This window comes from Schistocerca serialis, chromosome 1, assembly GCF_023864345.2.
Source record: "Schistocerca serialis cubense isolate TAMUIC-IGC-003099 chromosome 1, iqSchSeri2.2, whole genome shotgun sequence".
In the NCBI taxonomy this organism is placed as follows: domain Eukaryota; kingdom Metazoa; phylum Arthropoda; class Insecta; order Orthoptera; family Acrididae; genus Schistocerca; species Schistocerca serialis.
Genome location: NC_064638.1, coordinates 358,575,247 through 358,586,514, shown reverse-complemented (window position 1 = coordinate 358,586,514; position 11,268 = coordinate 358,575,247).

Sequence of the window (11,268 nt, the reverse complement as noted above, 5' to 3'; positions counted from 1 at the left end):
AATGACCTCAGCAGTTGAGTCCCATAGTGCTCAGAGCCATTTGAACCATTTGAATCCCGAAGGGCAGTCCACAAATCTATAAGAGTACGAGTGGTGCAGATTTCTTCTGAACGGCACGTTTCAGGGCATCCCAGATAAGTGTGGGGAGTTTGGTGGCAAGCGGACGTGTTTAAACTCAGAAGAGTGTTCCTGGAGCCACTCTGTAGCAATTCTGAACGTGTGGGGCGACGCATTGTCCTTCTGGAATTGCCCAGGTGCGTCAGAATGCACAACAGACATGAATCGATTGATGTGACAGCATGCTTATGTACGTGTCACCTGTCAGAGTTGTATCTAGACGTATCAGGGATCCTATACCACTCACGCCCCACACCATTACATAGCCTCCACCAGCTTTAACAGCCCCCGCTGATATGCAGAGTCCACGGATTCATGAGATTGTCTTCATACCCGTACACGTTCATCCGCGCGATACAATCTGACATGAGACTCGTCCGACCAGGCAACATGTTTCCAGTCATCAACAGCCCAATGCTAGTTCAAAAATGGCTCTGAGCACTATGGGACTTAGCTTCTGAAGTCACCAGTCCCCTAGAACTTAGAACTACTTAAACCTAACTAACCTAAGGACATCACACACATCCATGCCCGAGGCAGGATTCGAACCTGCGACCGTAGCGGTCGCGCGGCTCCAAACTGTAGCGCCTAGAACCCCTCGGCCACCCCGGCCGGCCCCAATGCTGGTGTTGACGGGCCCAGGTGAGGTGTAAAGCTTTATGTCAAGGATACACGACTGGGCCTTCGGCTCCGAAAGCCCATATCGATGATGTTTCGACGAATGGTTCGCACTTTGACACTTGTTAATGGCCCAGCATTGAAATCTGCAGCAATTTGCGGAAGGGTTGCACTTCTGTGACGTTGAACGATTGTCGTCAGTCGCTGTTGGTCCTCTTCTTGCAGGATCTTTTTCCGACTGTAGCGATGTCGGAGATTTGATGCTTTACTAGATTTCTGATACAGTACACTTGTGAAATGGTTGCAGCGGAAAATCCCCATTTCATCGATACCTCGGAGATGCTATGTCCCGCCGCTCATGCACTGACGACACCACATTCAAACTCACTTAAATCTTGATAATCTACCATTGTAGCAGCAGTAACCGATCTAACAACTGCGCCAGACACTTGATGTCATATATAAGTGTTGCCGTCCGCAGTGCTGTATTCTGCCTGTTTACATATCTCTGTATTTGAATACGCATGCCTATACCAGTTTCTTTGGTGCTTCAGTGTATATTATCCATCAGCCAGCAAACATCTGCATTTTATTGTTTTAATTTTTAACTAAATTATCCTGCTGCGCTTCTTGTTTTTTTGTGTGTTGTCGATGTATTTATGCATAAATATTACACTGTGCTACTTGTTACTCATTTAAACTCTACACTCTAGTGTTTACTTACACATCTTAAAATGGGGCATGGTGCTGTTTGGACAATGTAAATCAGAAGTAGTTACAGCGAGGTGGGTGTGTTTACGCGGAAAGAAATCATGACGTCCTTATGATATATAACTCTTTAATGTGTTTCGTGCCATTTGTTTAACATTTATAGCAACGTTAAATGTTCATACAATGGTGTGCTTACAAAGAATGTCTTGGATCAGGCGTCAAGTGTCTGGCGTTAGGCGTCAGGCGTAAGACATTGGGCATTACGCGTGCACTGATGATCCAGAACATTATGACCATCTACCTAACAGCCGGTATGTCAATATTTAGTTAGGATAACTATGGCAACAAGTCGTAGCATGGAAGCAACGAGGCCTTGGACGGTGCCTGGAGGTATTTGGCATCACATCTGCACACACAAGTCACCTAATTCTCGTAAATTCCGGGGAGTGGCGTGCCGAATCTGACACCACGTTTAATCACATCCCAGATGTGTTCGATTGGGTTCAGACCTGGAGAGTTATGGTGCATGCACATCAATTGTAGCTCCTCACTGTGTTCCTCGAACCACTCGACCACACTCCTGGGCTTGTGACATGGCGCATTATCTTGTTGAAAAAGGCCATTGCCATCGGGAAACACGATCGCCATGGAGGGCTGTACTGGTCTTCAACGAGTGTACAACACTCCTTGACTGTTATGGTGCCTTGCAGGAGCTACACTGGATCCGTGGATGCCAATGTGAATGTTCCCCAGAGGATAATGTAGCCGCCACCAGCTTGTCTCCAACGTACAGTGAAGGTGGCAAGGAGCTGTTCCTGTGGAAGATGATGGGTTCACACTCCCATCGGCATGGTGAAGAAAGTGTCGGGATTGACCAGATCATGCAACCTCCACTACTGGGCCAACACCCAGTGCCAATGGTCACATGCCCATTTTGGATGTAGTTGCCAATGTAGTGGTGTCAGCATTGGCACATGCATAGGTCGTTGGCTGTGGAGGTCCATCGTTAGGAGTGTTCAATGCACTGTGTGTTCAGACACACTTGTACTCTGCCGAGTATTAAAGTGAAATGTTAGTTCTGGCACAGTTCGCCACGTGTCATGTTTTACCAGTCTGCCCAGCCTACAATAGTAGGGGGACAAAGTAGGAATCAATGCAATTTGTTAGTGAGAGTAGCTAACATTCAGGGGAAAGTATACATTTAGGGGAAAACCTATTGTTGTCTTTTGATTGACATGTCTTTAACCCCTTCTTCTACTAAGAGGATTATGCCCCCTAGGGGTAATCCATTCTTAATGTATTGTTTGGTTAAGAGTTTTTCCATGTCATTACCACTCCTTCTCCATCCTTTTGGAAACCCAGCACCACTTCTGATATCAAATTAATTGACTAATTAGCCAGCCCGAGTGGCCGTGCGTTTCTAGGCGCTACAGTCGGGAACCGAGCGACCGCTACGGTCGCAGGTTCGAATCCTGCTTCGGGCATGGATGTGTGTGATGTCCTTAGGTTAGTTAGGTTTAAGTAGTTCTAAGTTCTAGGGGACTGATGACCTCAGCAGTTAAGTCCCATAGTGCTCAGAGCCATTTGAAACATTTAATTGACTAATTAATTAAACTGATTGATAAATTGGCGGAAAATAGCACAATTGTGCCACTTTCGGTATTCACGAGCTGTTTCAGGTTATTCGAATACCTAGCTACCACTGTAGCAAATTGATGGACTAATTAATTAATTAAATCGATATCTTTCAGATTCCTTTGCCTCTCCCTTCTGGAAATATTGATTGCTCGATCGCAGTGCATGGGATATTGTTTAAACAATTTAGACAATGTGTGGTATATTGTTTATTTAAACAATTTATGGGCTACAAGGTTTTCCATGGAATATAATTTAAAGAGAATTTCTTAGGAAATCGATTGCACTGTGTGGAATATTTAAACAATTGCGGGGCTTTTTTCATTCCTATCACATAAGGAAACAAGTAACTACACCATCACAGATCTTTTAAACTTACCTGAAAAACATTCTCACACGTCGCCACTCGCACAGGCTGCTCCAGCCGCACACCCCAGAACCCAGGACAGCTGTTGGCTGCCTCACCGTGGAGGCCTGTGCAGCAGCGCCCTCTGGCTTATGCCTCAGGGGCATGGAACCAGTGGTGTCTGTGACTTGCCAGCCACTACAGCCAGCAGAGAGCTGACCACTCGCTGAACAAAAACACACTTCCTGTCGGCGTCCACCGCGATCTCAAGTGGTCTGTATGCATGAACCAACCTGCCGGATACCAGCGCATGCAAGACACTTTCCTTCCAAAGCAAGTCCCTGACAGGGAATCGATCCAGAAACACTGTTTAAGATAATAAATAATTAATTTCCAGTCACATGATCCTCATCTAGGGGATATAAGATGGACGCAGTAGTACTTCACACGCAAAAACTGACGATGTCACAAAACTAGTAGCAGGCTGCTCTAAATACATTTAAAAAAATCGTTGCATACAAAGAGAGAAAGTGCTACGAACTAGCATGGGCCTTTAATTGCCCCAGCCTTCCTGGCGCATTTTTTTTGCGGTGCATTTCACAAACTGCTTCAGGAGTTGTTAGATCTGGTGCGGATATCGCATCTTGAAGATGTCACAAATGTTGTTTCAGAAGAAGTGACATAGGAAATACTAATATATGCAATTAAACAATTTGCTTCAAACACACACGGTTTAAACCTACTCGAAATAAAAAAGACCGTCACTGCACAGAAGTTTGCATGCATAAACAGTAGTGTTATTTTTTATGAGAAAATTCATTAAATAATCAAAACCAGTTTTCATTTGACGTCACGACTGGAAGTGGTGGTGTATGAAATGATAATTCGAATTTCAAATTTCGATGTGAATATATAGCGTCATGATTACGGAGTTTCCGATCACTACAGATCTACTAAGTGTATTTTCTTTGTTAAAAGAACTATAGAATTCCTAAGTTGAGTGGTTCTCTCACCAACACCAGGACAAAGAAGAAGGGAGGAGAGGGTATACTGCGTGATAGGAAAGTAACAACAAGAAATCCACTGTGATGTATTAAGAAACACGATCCAGTCACAGTTAGATGACTGAGACGGTTGAAAACACTCTTACATCTCACGGACGCTCATATTCACCATGAAGCAATACAGCTCCAATGCTGAGAGACCAGATAAAACTAATGCCGTAAACGCGGACCATGGCTGCAGCCGCAGAAGCGCTTGTCAGCCAGAGTGAGACCCGACGGCCGTGCAGGGCCCCCACCCCACGAGAAGTGGTAGCAGTTCAGATGCTATCAATACCTCCTCCCATCAGCCATGGACCTCGCAATTGGTGGGGAATCTTACGTGCCTCAGCGATACATATAGCTGCACCATAGGTACAATTACAACGGAAGGGTATCTGCTGAGAGGCCAGACAAACGTGTGGTTCCTGAAGAGGGGTATAAGCCTTTTCAGTAGCTGCAGGGGCAACAATCTGGATGATTGACTGATCTGGCCTTGTAACGTTAACCAAAACGGCCTTGCTGTACTGGTACTGCGAATGATTGAAAGCAAGGGGAAACTACAGCCATAATTTCTCCCAATGGCATACAACATCACTGTATGGTTAAATGATGATGGCGTCCTCTTGGATAAAATATTCTGGAAGTAAAATAGTACTCCCTCTGGGGGGAGACTACTCAGGAGGACGTCATTATCAGGAGAAACAAAACTAGCATTCTACGGATAGGAGCGTGGAATGTCAGATGCCTTATTCGGGCAGATAGGTTAGAAAATTTAAAAAGGGAAATGGATCAGTTACAGTTAGATACAGCGGGAATTAGCGAAGTTCGGTGACAGGAGGAACAAGGTGGTCAGGTGAATACAGTGTTATAAATACAAAATCAAATAGGGGGAATGCAGGAGTAAAAAATAGGCGCACGGCTTAGCTAATATGAACAGCATAGTGAACGCATTATTGTAGCAAAGATAGACACGAAGCCCACGCCTACCACAGTAGCACAAGTTTAGATGTCAACTAGCTCCGCAGATGACGAAGAGATTAAAGAAATGTTTGATGAGATAAAAGAAATTATTCAGATAGTGAAGGGACACGAGAATTTAATAGCCATGGGGGACTGGAATTCGATACTAGAAAAAGGAAGAGAAGGAGACGTAGTAGGTGAATATGGAATGGTGGTAAAGAATAAAAGAGGAAGCCGCCTGGTAGAGTTTTGCACAGAGCGTAACTTAATCACAGCTAACACTTGGTTTAAGAATCATGAAAGAAGGTTGTATACGTGGAAGAGGCCTGGAGACACTGGAAGGATTCAGAAGATTACATAATGGTAAGTCAGAGGTTTAGAAACAAGATCTAAATTTTAACATATTTACAGGGGCAGATGTAGATCCTGACTACAATCTATTGGTTATGAACTGTAGGTTAAGAAGAAACTCCAAACAGGAGGGAATTTAAGGAGATGGGATTTGGATAAACTGAAAGAACCAGAGGTTGTAGAGAGTTTCAGAGAGAGCATTAGGGAATGATTGACAAGAATGGGGTGATGAAATACAATAGAAGAAGAATGGGTAGCTTTGAGAGATGAAATAGTAAAGGCAGCAGAGGATCAAATAGGTACAAAGACGAGGGCTAGTAGAAATCCTTGGGTAACAGAAGAGATACTGTATTTAATTGATGAAAGGAGAAAATATAAAATTGCAGTAAATTAAGCAGGTAAAAAAGAATAAAAACATCTCAAAAATGAAATCGACAGGAAGTGCAAAATGGCTAAGCAGGGACGGCTACAGGACAAATGTAAGGATGTAGAGGCATATATCACTGGGGGTACGATAGATCCTGCCAACAGGAAAATTAAAGTCACCTTTGGAGAGAACCACTTGTATGAATTTCAAGAACTCAGATGGAAAAGCAGTTCCAAGCAAAGAAGGGAAGGCAGAAAGGTGGAATGAGTATGTAGAAGGTCTATACAAGGGTGATGTAGTTGAGGGCAATATTATGGAAATGGAAGAGGACATAGATGAATATGAAGTAGGAAATATGATACTAAGTGAAAGGTTTGACAGAGCACTGAATGACTAAGTCGAAACAAGACCCTGGGAATAGACAACACTCCATTAGAACTACTGATAGCATTGTAGAGCCAGCCATGATAAAACTCTACCATCTGCTGAGCAAGATGTATGAGATAGGAGAAACACCCTCAGAATTCAAGAAGAACATAATAATTCCAATCCCAAAGAAAGCATGTGTTGACAGGTGTGATAATTACAGAAACTATCATTTTAATAAGTCAAGGCTGCAAATTATTAACATGAATTCTTTTCAGACGAATGGAAAAACTGGTAGAAGCCGACCTCGGCGGAGATCAGTTTGGATCCTGTAGAAATGTTGAACATTGCGAGGCAGTACTGACCCTACAACTTACCTCAGAAGATAGATTAAGGAAAGACAAATCTATGTTTGCAGCATTTGTAGACTTAGAGACAGCTTTTGACAATGTTGACCCCTCTATTTCGAATTCTGAAGGTGGTAGGGGTCAAATACAGGGAGCCAAAGGCTATTCACAAGTTGCACAGAAACCAGATTGCAGTTTTAAGAAAAGGTGGTCACAAAGGTGAAGCAGTGGTTGAGAAGGGAGTGAGACAGGGTTGCAACCTATCTCTAATGTTATTCAATCTGTATATTGAAAAAATGGCTCAAATGGCTCTGACCACTATGGGACTTAACTTCTGAGGTCATCAGTCCCCTAGAACTTAGAACTACTTAAACCTAACTAACCTAAGGAGATCACACACATCCATGCCCGAGGCAGGATTCGAACCTGCGCTTCCAGACTGTAGCGCCTAGAACTGCTCAGCCACTACGGCCAGCTCTGTATATTGAGCAAGCAGTAAAGGAACAGAAGAAAAACTGGAGTAGGTATTAAAATCCATGGAGAAGAAATAAAATCTTTGACATTTGCCAACGACAGTTCTGTCAGAGAAAGCAAAGGACCTGGAAGAGCAGCTGAACAGAATGGACAGTGTCTTGAAAGGAGGATATAAGATGAACATCAACAAAAGCAAAACGAGGATAATGGAATGTAGTCTAATTAAATCAGATGATGTTGAGGAAACTAGATTAGGAAATGAGGCACTTAAAGTAGTAGATGAGTTTTGCTATTTGGGGAGCAAAATAACTGTTGACGGCGAAGTAGAGAGGATACAAAATGTAGACTGCCAATGGTAAGGAAATGGTTTCTGAAGAAGAGATATTTGTTAACATCGAGTATAGATTTAAGTGTAACTTCCTGGCAGATTAAAACTGTGTGCCAGACCGAGACTCGAACTCGGGACCTTTGCCTTTCGCGGGCAAGTGCTCTACCAACTGAGCTACCCAAGCACGACTCACGCCCCGTCCTCACAGCTTTACTTCTGCCAGTACCTTGTCTCCTACCTTCCAAACTTTACACAAGCTCTTAAGTGTCAGAAAGTCTTTTCTGAAAGTATTTGTATGGAGTATAGTCATGTATGGAAGTGAAACGTGGACGATAAATAGTTTGGGCAAGAAGAGAAATGTGGTGCTACAGAAGAATGCTGAAGATTAGATGGGTAGATCACATAACTAATGAGGAGGTACTGAATATATTTGGAGAGAAGAGGAATTTGTGGCACAAATTTACCAGAAGAAGGGATCGGTTGGTAGGACACATTCTGAGGCATCAAGGGTTCATCATTTTAGTATTGGAGGGAAGTGCAGAGGGTAAAAATCGTAGAGGGAGACCAAGGCATGAAACAGATTCAGAAAGGTGTAGGTTGCAATAGTTACTCGGAGATGAAGAAGCTTGCACAGGATAGAGTAGCATGGAGAGCTGCATCAAACCAGTCTCTGGAGTGAAGACCACAACAACAATACACCCACACAAACACTTGTCATGCTGGTTCTTCTTAAATTTCCACCGAGTTTATACGCGACACACGCGGTCCCAAAGGCGACTCAACGCAAAGTGGCTATTAGTTCATTATTCACCTGTCCAGGGGACTCCTTCTGCCAAATCGTCATAAGCTTTGGCAGACCAGAAGCTTTCTTGGACTCTCTGACACTGGTACACATTGGATGGACCAGCCCCAGTCCTGAATAAAGGCGAAAAAACAAAAGAGCCTGTTAGAGTGTCGTATGAAGGTTTTGTTTTTTACATGTGTGAAAAACAGCGACTTAATGATGCAGACTTATAAAGGTCCTATAATATGTGTGTACAGGAACTGAATTTTCAAAAAGGAATACGATGTTATAGAATCCTCCTATAGGCTTTAATGCAAAGAATGCTTTATTCCAAGTGTACCATTGACTCCTGTTCGTCCGTTTCAGCACAGCAGCATGTAACTGAACAATCACTGCAAATCCATGCTCACTCAGTTATTTAACTTCAAGTCTGTGTAGGATGTCTGTGAATAAGGTAACGCCGCAATTCTAATAGTGAATACGACGAGTGGTAGTGAGCATATTGTGCAAAGTGTGGTCATGCTTTAGTTATTGCTATTGAAGAGGGATAGTGACTATATAGTTTTGCTCATTCAAAAAGCACAGCTGTACCCACACATTAGAAAAAATATTATAGAGCTATTAATTCCTCAATGTTTAACAACAATTAGACTTGAGAGTAATAAGTGGGCACCTCGAGCACACTAGGAGATAACTTAATGATCAAACCCACCCACACACAAAAATAAATATAAAAAATTAAATCATTGAAAATTTACTCACATAATGAACTCCAGATCGTGCAGTTCGTTGCCATTATTTTTAGTTCTTTTCATTCATTTATATTTACCTTAATATTACCATCTTCAAAAAACTGGAAGTCCCAGGAAGTCAAGATTTCATTAAACTTGTCTGGCAAAATAATTTTAAATTTAGTATCAAGCTCCAGACAAATTTTCTCCCCATGTCTCCCCATGAGATATATGTATGACATCTTATGCCTGATAGATGAACCAAACAATAAAATTGACCAGTTACATACAGACATAAATTCTGTTCGTGATAAGATACATTTTACAATAGAGAAAGAGCAAAATAAACAGTTAAATTTCTTGGACATCACCATAAAAATTCAAAACAACCAACATACATTTGCCACATACCGAAAACCGACAACAACAGACACAATTATACTTGAAACATCACACCACCCCAGTTCTCAAAGTAGGCAGAACTTAGATATATATTCCACAGACTATACACAGTATCACTAGATACAAACAATTAAAAAAAGAAGAAAGGAATACTAGAATACAAATAGCCACAAACAATTAATACAAAGAGAACTTAGTAACAAAGCTGAACAAGAAAATCAAGAAACAGAAAAGAACGAACTCCCAACTATCACCAACACAAGGACAAAATCACTCACGAGGAAGTATGCAAAATACAAGAATAAAAATGACACAAAGTGTGAAATAAACAGAAAATAAAAGACGGTACACTATGACACAGCCATAAATACACACACAGAATATCCAATATTTTCAAAAAACAAGGCATAGAAGTAGCACATCATACCAACAACTCAGTTCAAAAATACTTCCCAAAAACAATAGAAAAAACTGATCTATGTCAGTAATCAGGAATATACCAAGTGGAATGCAATACATGTGATGGAAGATACACAGGTCAAACCAGGAGGACATTTGACATCAGATATAAAGAATGCGCAAGAGCATGGAAGTATAGGATAAATCATTCAACTTTTGCAGAAACAGTTAAGAAAGTCAATTGTAAATAGTGCAGTACAGAAAATACTGCAGAATGCCAAAAACTTCCAAGTGCATATGTGAAATGAAGCCTGTCGACACCAACCACTGCTAAAAAGGAAGGAAGGAGCAGATTATGTAAAGAAACACTGCAAGTAGCTTGCAGACCAACTTTGCAAAAAAAAAAGATGTTTTTAACCTAAAACAATCAAAAAATGTACAAACTTATAGATCCAATTTACAGACTAACCACAGAAGAAGGTGAAACGCGTCTGGTGTAATTCTTTTTAATTAGATTGCAGTTAGCTCAAGACGGATAACCTACAGTAACAGATGTTAACAGGAGCTGCGGAAGATGGCCAGTTGATAAAATTTGCCACCGGGGGGGAGGGGGCACATTCTCCCACTCCCCATCTCCTCCACATTCGTTCAGTTTATGCAATATTCAGAGTTTCACTAAGAATGCAGTTAATCAACTGAAACGGCAATATATCTTTTCATGTGCAGAAGTAAATGAACAGTGTTTTCCTAAGTTAAGTAGTGAACTATTTATCGAGAACCAACCAATTCTTTCTGAAGATTTCGGTTCCTTCAGTTGTTTCATTTCTGTTGAACTTGGTCAGGATACTTGTCTCATTAACAAATCTGTGACTGTATAGGCTCCTGGTAGTCTCCATGGGTTTGCTGCAACGTCCTAATATGCTTCCCTTAAGCCACCCAGTGTACAAGACCAGCAGTCAGTTATCTGCCAAGCGGAATCGACGTGGTTCTGGCTTACATCCCTGTCTTGCGAGCTCACTTCAAGGAGTGTGAATCAGACTGGAACCGAAGCATGCTCTTCAGTAGCACGTACAGTATACAGTTCGCCCTGAATTATTTCTACAGAACACTGGGGGTCTTGCAGCCGTAGTTTCGAGATGACTGGCGCCGGAATGAGAGTTTCAGCGTTGCAAACAGCTCTGCAACATATAAACGTGCGCCAAAAAAAAGCAACCGATCAGGACCACAGGAGAGCCCAAAACTGTTTGGCTGTGTCGTCCTCAACCTAATCGCGTCACCTGAATGCAACA